The sequence below is a fragment of the Protomyctophum parallelum genome (assembly GCF_964188405.1).
Source record: "Protomyctophum parallelum genome assembly, chromosome: 4".
Taxonomy (NCBI): domain Eukaryota; kingdom Metazoa; phylum Chordata; class Actinopteri; order Myctophiformes; family Myctophidae; genus Protomyctophum; species Protomyctophum parallelum.
In genome coordinates, this window is record NC_139700.1 from 48667697 (window position 1) to 48679819 (window position 12123).

Consider the following 12123-nt stretch of genomic DNA (forward strand, 5'->3'; position numbering starts at 1 on the left):
TACCCGCCCCCCCCGAACCTCAAATGACGTCACATTGTAGGCTCTACAGAGCCGAACCCACTTTTATTCGGCTCTAAAATAGGAGTATGAATCGGCCCTTAGGTGATCTCAGATGATTGCCACGTCAGCGTATGACATGTGGGTCTATAGCATAACACTGAATTCACCTACCGTACGTAGCCTACACATAATGCAGAGTATTAACCTCTCGAGTATATCTGACTGAATAAACTCTGCAAGCTACAGTATATGTATCATTAGTACAAAATAAATACAATGATAATTAAAATATATGTTAGCATTAATTCAATTAACATAAAATGCATTATAGCATTAGTAAAAATGTATTTAAAAAACAATCAACTCACGGTTGATATGGTGAGAAAAGAGGTAATAACCCCACCACTATCTCCATAATTTTTGTCACATTCGACCCGGTCTCCATCTGGGTCAAATGCTAACAGGTTGAAGTTTCTCACACAGTTAGAAGGAACTCTTGAGGGACACAAAGGGAAAAGCAGGAGTTGTGAGCTCGTAGACCGGATATTTTCACAATGACAATGCCTCTTTCTTACATAATATTTGACAATTTGACCAATTTGGTATTAAAACTTAAGGTCTTAAAGGACCACTTCACCACTTTTCAACCTTATCTTCATATAATAGGTCCTCACTAATAATCATGATGAAATGGCACGATTTTTTTCTACTGTGGGCAGTTTAGAAACCGTCTTCCAGGGACATCATCATTAGGCAGATTATTTTTTAAACAATATTTTCTTTACAAAAATGTTTAGATTTTCTTTATCGTGAGAACGATGGCTTCCATTTTTGCATTGCACGTTTTCAGGACCCCATTGATGATGTCACTGGAAGACGGTTTCTAAACTGCCCACAGCCCTCCTATGAGACACAGACCGAGTAGAAAAAAATTGCGCCATTGTTTCATGATTATTAGTGAGGACCTATTATATGAAGATAGGTTGAAAAGTGGTCCCCCCCCCCCCCCCCCCCCCCCCCCCGAAGCAAAGATTGTAGTTAAAAATGTTCGCCCTGAAAGAATATATATTTAAAGATTTGCGCCACATTTTCACGATAAAAAAGCAGATCTACAAGCTCGTATTGCGGCGGTACTGTGAGCTTGTAGATCTGCTATTTTTCAACAGCTAAAGTATGACATATTGCTTAAAACACCAAAAAGGGGTTCCCGTCCAGAATGGGTTAACGTAATAACGAGAGATTCAAACTGAAAATGTAAAACATATAGCCTAATGAAACTATAACTAAATAGATAATTACATGGTACTGTATGTAAGTCAGTGTATTATGTTACCGTAGCGAAGGTATGAAGGTTGTCTGAGGAGACCTGTTGACTTTCCCAGTGTCAGATCGGGTCCAGGGCATCACATACAATGTCGCCATGTCGTTTTGGAAGTCGTTTTGGTTATTTATCCAGTACCCATATAACCTGTGGGAGATATTATTACTATATTAAAAAGTAACAACTGTATAATTTCACAGTCATCATTTTTCTGAAGCATTTGAGAAACCAAATAAGATGGGGGTGCAACAGTAAATTAAACTAATCAAATAAATACATTGATTAATGATCCCTAGTTTGAGCATGTGATTACATACAAAAAAAGTTTATTGGTAAAGAAAAGAAAAAAAAAGAAAAGAAGAAAAGAAAATGGCCGGTCTACACATGCACGCACACACACACACACACACACACACACACACACACACACTTTTAACTTCCAAGGGGCGGTTACAAACAGATTCCAACATCACAGTGAATAATGGACACCCACAACTCTGGGGTGAGTGAAATGTAATTCAAACTGAGGAGTGCCAGACCATTCTCCACAGGGATTTATTTTCCCGTGGCAGATTTGTCTGGTTTCCAGGCTAGACCAGATCCTTCCATTTGGTCGAGTCATGGCAGGATGGAGATTTAAATACCAACTAAATGACCAGTATACTGTGTGAAAACAGGAACATAATCGTATTAAAAGTCTCATTGTTGTTTGTTAATTGTGTCACATGCAGTGCATCTCTCTTCACTCACGACACGACAAAGGCATCTCGTTGGTTGGTGAGAACCAGTCGAGTCATGACGCCTTCTTGTTGACACCACTCTGTGGTGTTCTGCACTGTGTTCACTTCCAGTAGGGTCTCAGTGCCACAGTCCCCAAAATACTCCCCAACAATGCACTGCAAAGCTGAATGATCTGTGCACGATGTGAAGGCTGACTTATAGCGCAGAACCACCTGTAATTATGAGATTTAAGCAATGTTATTACAAGAGAGCTTTACCGTGACCATTGGCTCGCCACTGATGCGGTCAGGAACGAGGCTTTAGCCGACTTCCATATAGCATATGAAATTCGGAAATTGTTTAAATTAGCTGTTAGTCTAATAAACTCTAATGTTGACCTGTATACCTACCGTCATAGTTCCATTTGGATACGTGTCCTTTGGCTCGTAGGTCATGACAGCTCCATAAAAGTTGTTCCGTTGTTGGGCTCCACAACGCTGGGCTCCACAGAGCAACAGCAACACCACTGCTATCAAAGAGACACTCATGGTTTACTGTGGGAACGTAAACCCCACTGTCAGGTTTTATACTGTGTACATACTGTACGTCGCACACATGCAAACAACATACACTGTTATGCGGAAAGGATATAATTGCTTTTGAACCATGGTATGAGGAAAGGAACAGTTTAAGGATGCAATTGCTTTTTTTGTGACAGTGAAGCTTGATGTTGCACTAGTAATCCTGCGGGGGTCATACCTATGTTCCCTCAGCCCTATGTTCCCTCAGCCCCGAGGTGTGCTGCGGGTCGGGAGAGGGTTGCGGTTAGGTTTAGGTGTCTGCCCCGGGGGAGGTTAGGGTTAGGGTGAGGGTAGCCTCGATACCCAGGCTTTCATTTCGTCTGCGCGAAAGATGAAAGCCTGGAAAAAGCCGTGGGCTGAACCAGTTAAAGTGGGAGTCAACCCTTCCGGGTGGGCGTCGCTCTAAATGATGTGACGTAGCGCTGCACTAAGGGGGAGAGGAGGGGCCGGGGGTGACGGACAGATCGATGAGATCCAATCAGGGTGCGCGCTTTTCTGAGGCGCGACCCTCCCATCTAGGCCAGAAATGTCTCTGCTTAGGTCAGGCTAGGGTGAGGGAGGAGGTAGGTTGTCGTAGGCTGAGGGAACATAGAGCTGAGGGAACATAGGGACGGTCCCATGCTGCGATGTGATTTTGCTTCCGCATGATTGTGAAAATATTGTCTTGGTTCTCTCTCGGCGTCGGTTGGATTGCTGTGGTGAATGTACAGTGTGTTGTTCTCTCTGCGTCGGTTGGATTGCTGTGGTGAATGTACAGTGTATTGTTCTCTCTGCGTCGGTTGGATTGCTGTGGTGGATGAACTGGTTTCTTTGCACCGTGCTGATCCTGTTCCAATTGGCATTGTAGCTGCAGTATAGAGTCGACTGTAGGCCCCGGGAAATTTCGCGTGAATTTGGCCCAGACCGGCCCACCACAACCAGCGTGAAGATAGCAGAAACTCTACCGCCCCTGCTCCCCACACACAAACAAACAAGCCCTAATAATACCACCACTTTTTCAGAACAACATAAATGATACAAACCAACAGACAACTACACAACCCTTTGTAGAGGGTTTATTTGTCACTCACTGATATACAGGTACAGTGACATTATCATGATGGCACTGGCAGAATGGCAGCACGCGCCTTTCCTGGTGGCCTGCCGCCTATTGGCCGGCCTGCCTGTCCAAAACAAAATGCCCTGTGGCCAGTCCAGCCCTGGTTATGGCTTTGGCAGTTCCTGTGGCTGGAGTGTACTGGTTGTATGGGTTCTGATCATAGACTGTGAAAGAAATATGGACAAAGCGTTCTCCGGGTCTTATATGGACGTCAGTCCTTGAATTGTAAATCGCCATCTTTCTAGATCCGTTTTGCCCAGCTGGCCATCGGCTGGCCCAGACAACGAGGCGGGACTTCCCCCCCTTCTTCTTCGTTGGTTTTTATTTTGACTCGAGTGGGTGGGGGATCCCGATCATAGACTGTAACGGTAGCCACGCCCCTCAGAACATAGGCGACTTTATGGTCATTTTCATAATAAATGGGACCATAATTTTCCAAAAAAAATATTATGACATTAGAAATGAGACTTTAAAACTAGTGACTGGAAGCAGAAAGTATTCATGACCATGTTTATTAAGGTAATACAGTCTAGGTGAAGTTGGGCCCAAATACATGGATCTCTATGGAGCTATGGGGTTTTTTGGGCCCAATGACAGCGCCACAACAACTTTCAGGAAATCCCGATTTCCTTAGTGGCTTCACAAAATATCTGTCTGACTGCCCCCCTGTGGTATGGTTTTATGACCACTTGCATCAAACTAACGTTATGCTCCATATATCCTCTGGCATGCTTGCAGGGACCCCTGACCAAACAAGAGCCCTTATTATCTGGTGGCCATTATTCTTGGTTGATTTCGCTTGACCACGTTATTGGTTTTATTAGCTTGTCTATATAGGCCTACCATAAAAATGTTTATCATTTTGTCTAATACAGAAAACTCCTCAAAGAATTGGGGCTGGGCGGACAGCTTACATCCCAGCAGGCTGGCAAGAAATGGGAAAACTTGAAGAAGAAATACAGGGTAATGATATGCGTGTGTGTGTGTGTGTGTGTGTGTGTGTGTGTGTGTGTGTGTGTGTGTGTGTGTGTGTGTGTGTGTGTGTGTGTGTGTGTGTGTGTGTGTGTGTGTGTGTGTGTTCCCTATACATGTATGCTATTACACAGATATAGGTCAGTGGTTCTCAACCTGTGTCGGGACCCCCAGGGAGGTTCCCAAATTATTTGTTGGGGGTCCCCAGATGATTAGCTTAACATGTTTTGTCAATCAACAGTAAACAATTCAACATACAGTATCTGCACATCTCAGTGCCAAATGTTTTCTTGGGGCAGGTAGTATATAATGTATAAAGTAAAGAAATAGTTAAAGTAACTACAATCACAAGAATGTATTTCTTAAATACAGATACATTTATTTTAAATAAAAAAAGAAAAAAGAAACACTGGGCATGAAAACACGCTGGGTTTCAAATATTGTAAGGTTGCTTATTACAAAGCATTTCACAACTTATTTTCTCTGGAAATCAATCATTTGTCTGTCTGTCTGTCTGTCTGTCTGTCTGTCTGTCTGTCTGTCTGTCTGTCTGCATAAAACTGCCATGTTGCCGCCGTGTCCTCGCCCCCATCTGTCCCTGGTCCCGTTTTGGGAGTTCTGATGTCCTGACTGACAGACAGACAGACAGACAGACAGACAGACAGACAGACAGACAGATGCTTGGAGGCAGGCCATATGTGACCAGATTTGACTGAGAGACTGCCATCGCGCACATTCCAGCTTTTCACTTTTTTTTCCTTTTTTTTTTCAAAATGAGTTAATAGCACAGTCAGACTCTTCACATACTAGAGCATGTCTGAAATAAGTGTCAAAGCTGAAATTGACATGTAAATATGGAAAAAAAAAATGCTTAAACATGTAGCTATTGTAATGTTAGAGACCACAGAAGTGAACCTTTCAAACCTGTTTTCTCAAATCGCTGTTTTCTGCAAGACATTACTCTATAAGCCATATCTCCAAAACTGGTGCGTCAAACCAATATGTCAATTTGAAGCTATGATTCCCTGCTTTGATATATGAAATGAAAAAACTAAAATTAAAAAAAATCCAATGGCAGTCTCCCAGTCAAATTTGGTCACATATGTAGATCCTCCCTTGGTGGTTGCCTCATTTTCACCAGTGGTAATTTTGAAATGAATGATGAATGATGAATTGAAAATGGTGGACCCTGTTGTAAACAAGTCTAATGCAGCGGTTGTGTAAAAGCAGAACATACTGTAATTCCTTTCCTTTTTATTACTTTCTTTCAGGAGATGGAAGAGCCCTCGGCATCCTCCAGCATGTCCGATGCCTCAGCCACAACCCCTACCCCTGAAATGCCCCCCCCCCCCCCCCCCCCCCAAATACACCTGGTCCTGCTCAGAGAGTCAGAAGAAGCAGAAGACCAGCAGTGGTACTGGTTCTTCTATAGTGGAGTTTCTCAGGCAGGAGAGCGAGAAAGAACAAAAAATATGTGAGGAGAGTGAGGAGAAGACGGACCGTTTTTTGGGGCCATTTGAAAAAATGTTGGATAAGCTGTGAGCAAATGTGATGTGAATCACATTTGCTCACAGCTTATCCAACATCATGTGATGTGATGTATGTTTTATTTTGTTTGTTTAATGTGTTCCTGTTTGCTGCTTGTTTATTTGTTTACAAACTCAGGGCGTTTATTTATTTATTATAAGGCAGATTCTATTTTTAGATACTGTACAATGTACAGTCTATTTTTTAATAATGTACATACTGTACATAACCCAAACATGGGTTCCCGCCCAGAATGGGTTAATATATTCATTTTAGAAATAAATGAATGTTTAAGAAATCAATTGTTGTGATTGTTACTTTAACTATTTATTTACTTTCTACACTACCTGCCTTCATCCAACCTTTCTTGTACCTGCAAGTTAATTCAAACATTATATTTATTCCTGTTTTCAAAGGTGGTATACCTGTGTCTCTTGAACTGGAAACTGGTTTCCTGTTCAAATGTGATGCTGAACCAATCAAACAAAGCCATGGGAAAATGTAATGGAACAGGAAACAAACTTCTGGGACTACAGTAATGTACAGATCAGTGTATAGTTCCTAGAGAAGAAGTTGTTGTCCAAGCATTGTTATTGATATTCATCAGGCCTCCTGTGCCATTGAAAAAAAAAATACTTTAGTCACTTTAGCCAAGCATGTCAGTTTATTTTTCAATTTCCCATTAAAACACCTTGGGATATAGGAACTATAAAGTAGTAATAAACAAAAAAAGGCCTCATTGGTAATGGAATAGTCTCAAAATAATAGATTATTTGGCTTTGGCTTTATTAAACTGAAATAATAAATGTGGTGACTGACCGAAAACATAGCATCACACGTCAGTTGTGCTATAATACATGCTATAATAATAAATAATAATTATATTATATATTATATTATATATATCATATTATATATATTATATTATATATATTATATATTATATATATTATAATAAAATACAATAATATAATGTATTATACACCGTCTGCATTGGCTGTAACCAGAGCGGCTAGCCTGTCTCTTATGTCGTTCCCTGAGGTTTCACCATTGGCCAGGCCCTCAGGGGGAGCACGGGGTTCCAGAAGGTCTGCAGCCACATCGTCGTCTGGCTCCAGTGTGTCTCCATTGTCCATACAGACATTGTGCAGAAAGGCACAGGTGGCAATGACCATGGGTGAGAAGGTGGGCTTCACCTCCAGGGCCTTGAAAAGTGTCGACCTCCATCTGGTCTTCATCATTCCAATTTACAATTTACAATTTAGGCATTTAGCAGACGCTCTTAATCCAGAGCGATTTACAATAATCAAGAACAAAAGCATGGGAATACATCACAAAAGCATTTATCATAAAACATGCGTAAGCTAAGAAAGTAACAGTGGAATATCTATATTATGAGACTATACATATAAACTATATATATATACTACTATGCTATACATATGTACTATGGCGTGCTATGACTATATATAATGCAATTATAGTGCCGCCTACATAACATGCTATAAGTCTGTATCAGATGCTATCTAAGTCTACAGAAATGCTATCTAAGGGGGTAGGGTAAGGGCTATGGGCCATGATGGAGTCTAAAAAGGTGGGTTTTCAGACTACGGCGGAAGATTGGGAGTGATGCTGCAGTTCTGACTGCAATGGGAAGTGCATTCCACAGTTTTGGAGCCAGAAGGGAGAAGAGTTTGGGACGTGTGGAGCGTTGTCCCGGCGTTTTTAGTGAGGGTACTTCCAGCTTCCCTGCGTTTCCGAAAGCCCTTTCAATTACCCCACACCCCCTTCGATGACAGGTGTTGAATTTTCTGGCTGCCATTACATCAACTGGTTCTCTGTAGGGTGTGATGAGACAGATTGGTGTTTGCAAACAGGGGTAGCCTCCATCACCTATAAGGATGTAGCCGGGGGGGGGGGGGGGGGGGGGTACTGTCTGGCCCTGAAAAAGGTGCTGTTCTTCAAGATCCGGGTAACCCACAAAGATGTCCAAGAACCTCCCCTCCGAATCACAAATTTCCTGCATGGTGATTGAATAAAAGTTCTTGTAATTGAGGTAGTCCAGGTGGTGCGTCTTGGGGGGTTTGATCCTCACATGGCTGCCGTCTATCGCACCAACTACATTATTGAAAGCAGGGGTTTTGGATAAGTGGGCAAATCCTTGGCCAACAGCATGGAGCTCATCTGCATGAGGGAACCGGATAGCGAGGCTCTGGTGGCGACAAATGTGCTTGGCCACTCTGTGGATAATCCGATGACAGGTTGAAATGGGGATGCTGAACGTGTTACACACACACACACACACACACACACCGGTATGAGAGACCATGAGCCAGCCAGTAGATGTAAACCAGGACTTCCATTTCATTACCCCAGCCATGGTCCATGGTCTCTCTGCAGTAGCCTCATGACAGCATTCATCGACCTTCTGGTGAGACGGAAGTCAGCTCTCAGCTCCCTCTCGACGTCAAACCATAAGCGCAGAACAGGCACAGTGGTGTTTAACTGGCAGTAAACTGCACGTCGACCTCTCTGAAATTGAAAATAAGCTTGATTAGTTTGTCATTTTTATGTTGTAGGCTACCAGGTGTAATGATAATACATTTAATACGGTTAAAACAGCATACTAACAATAAATAACAGAATAAACAGCAACAAAATAATAATCTTATAACAGAAGCAGAAACCACTTTTAGAAGTGATTTGGGCCCAGGCCGTAGCGTAACGGTCTGGGCACCGGACTGGTGATCCAGTCGCGGTGTGCCGTGGGTTCGACTCCCGGACCCGACACGGCCTTTACCGCATGTCATCCCCCCATCTCTCTCCCGTTTCCTGTCAGCCTACTTTCTATCCCTTAAAAAAAAATCAATAAAGGCGTAAGCCGCAAAAAAATATCTTAAAAAAAAAAAAAAAAAAAAAAAGAAGTGATTTGAAAGAATACACTGATTCTGCTTGCTAACCTCAGCTACACAGGTAGAAGACAGGGGTGTAGCATCAGGTTGAATATCTCTGAGCAAAAATTAAATGTGTACAGAGTACCGTAGGCCTACAGCAAAGGATTCCCACCTCCCCCAAGCTAATAAAGGCAATCATGTGTAGGTTAGCATTACTCAGTTCAGTTCAGTTTGAGTTTATTTTGGTCATAGAATGGACATTAAATGCATTCATTCCATTTGATCATAACTTTGCACTATAAAGAGTCGACAAATGGTTTATGTTAAGCCAGTTGCTTATTTTGCCTATACTTTTTACACCAAGCAGAAATAAATAATAATATATGCATCTAACACACACACACACAGGGGGGGGGGGGGCAGTAAACAAACGGGAAAACAAACAAACAGACATTCAACGTGCATAATTCACAAATGGCTATCAACGTTACATCAACCAACAGGTTACTAGTTAAACAAATACGAATCAATCGTTGGTTAACGTTAGTTCGAAACTGTAACATTATAAGTTACAACATTCAACATTGCCAAGCTCGAGGGCTTATGAGCTTATTATTACATTGCTACTACCAGTGCTATGGGTCTACATACCTCTAACTGCGCCACCAATACTCCCACATTTCGGATGAACCTTCGTCTTCTTGCTCCCGCTTGTTTCTCCGCCCTCAGCCGCAAAAAAAAAATAGTCATCGCCCACGCTAAAGACACAATAATAGCCGGAGTTGCTTGTTGCTAAAGTTGCACTGTCTGAATGTCTGTCTGAGAATCACTCTTGTACAGTAGGTGACTGACTGTACGCAGAGAAGAAGAAGAAACCGGTTGCTAAGTTACCCAATAAACATTGAAACGGGATGTTTACGTCCAAGGGTTTCCGTCGCACAATTGCGTCGCACAGCGATGACGTAGCAATCTATAAGGGACATTTCAATTCCTAGGGGGATGATTCATCTCCCTACCCCTTGACACTCATTATGTAGGGACAAGGGGAAGGGGCAAGGGCTGAGGGGTAGGGTTAAAAAATGAATTGGGCCTTACCAAGTGTCCATTTAGACAAGAGAAAACATCACAAGGGAAAAAATAAAAAAAACGTTATAGCCCATCGTTTTTAGAATTTTTGGAGAAAAAAAGATATTCTCGTTTTTCATCATTTTGGACCATGGGCTATAGCCCATATCGTATGGCATACTATAGCACGCCGTTTTTCATCATTTTTGAGGATTTGAAAATCCTCGTTTTTCATCATTTTGTATGTAGGACTAGTAGCATGTCAAAGTTTGTGCTATTGCCATAGAGAATGCATTGGGCGTTTAAGTTAAATAACTCAGAAACTATAAAACATTTCAAAGTAAAACTTTCCAGCATGTGTCTCCACAGTAAGCTGAATAATAAAAAAGTGTGAATGGAGTTTCTAGATGAAAGTGATTTCTGACGTGCCAATGTCTGCCATTGAGCCCCATTGTAAATTTGAAAGCACTATATTTCTAAAACTATGAAACATTTCAAAGATTCCTTTTCAGGCAAACACCGTAACACCGTAAGATGAACCTAAGTAGGCTAGAATGTGGTTGCTAGGTGTAAGTATGTAGGACTAGTAGCATGCCAAAGTTTGTGCTATTGCCATAGAGAATGCATTGGGCGTTTAAGTTAAATAACTCAGAAACTATAAAACATTTCAAAGTAAAAAAGTTCAAAGTAACGGACGAATCCACTGGCCAGAGCCTTGTATAAAGTCAGTGGGTGGGTGTGCAACTGAACTATATCCCAATATCTTTTAAATGTCAACAGAGAGGTGAATAACTATATTTGGAAGTAAACATGATGTCACAGTGATATGACCTCACAGTGTCAGTATGAATAACTATATTTGGAATTAAGTCAACATGATGTCGCCCTAGACACTACTTCTCCAGTCACAGAGATCCGTCAAATCTCATCTATCCAGCTCGTTCACCCAGTCACCATATTGTGGTGGAGGAAGGACTATGGAACTGCCACGCAGCTACCAAAAAGAATATGCCTGAATTCATTTCAGGCCACGCCTCCCTCAAGTCTCTGCATTTCCTTGCTCTGACTGAAACCTGGATCACCCCAGATAACACTGCAACTCCCGCCGCGCTCTCTGTTTCACACAACTTCACCCACACCCCTCGCCAAACAGGCACAGGGGGGGGTACAGGGCTACTAACATCCCCCAAATGGAATTTCCGTGTCTTAAATCTCTCTCACCTTTCTCTGTCCACATGTGAATTTCATGCTATCTCAATATCACAGCCAGTCCCCCTCATCCTCATTGTGCTATATCGCCCTCCTGGAACTCTCGGGAACTTCCTGGAAGAACTAGACTCTCTGATCAGCTCGTTTCCGGAAGATGGCACCCCTCTGATTCTACTGGGTGACTTCAACCTTCCTACCGCAGAGAAGTATCTTCCCGTTACATCCCTTTTGGCCTCATTTGACCTCTCCCTATCTCCCTCCCCTCCCACTCACAGGGCTGGTAATGTTTTGGACCTTGTGTTCTCCAGAGCCTGCTCTCCCTCCACACTCTCTGTTACCCCCTTAAGTAGGTCTGACCACCACTTCATAACCTTCTCCCTCTCTCTCTCCACCCTCCCGCCTAAACATACTAACCCCCCGAACGTCACCTCCCGACGCAATCTCAAATCCCTAAACCCCTCCTCCCTCTCATCCTCTATTCTCTCCTCTCTACCCTCCCTGGAGTCATTCCTCTCCCTCTCACCTGACACTGCAACCTCATCCTTCCTCTCCTCTATCTCATCTGCATTCGACCAACACTGCCCGCTCTCATCCAGGCCAGCTCGCTCATGTCCACCGGCTCCCTGGCTATCTGAAACTCTCAGATCTGAACGAACACCTCTAAGGGCAGCCGAAAGAAAGTGGCACAAGTCAAAGCTACCAGATCACCTTTCACACTTTCACTCACTCCTCTCT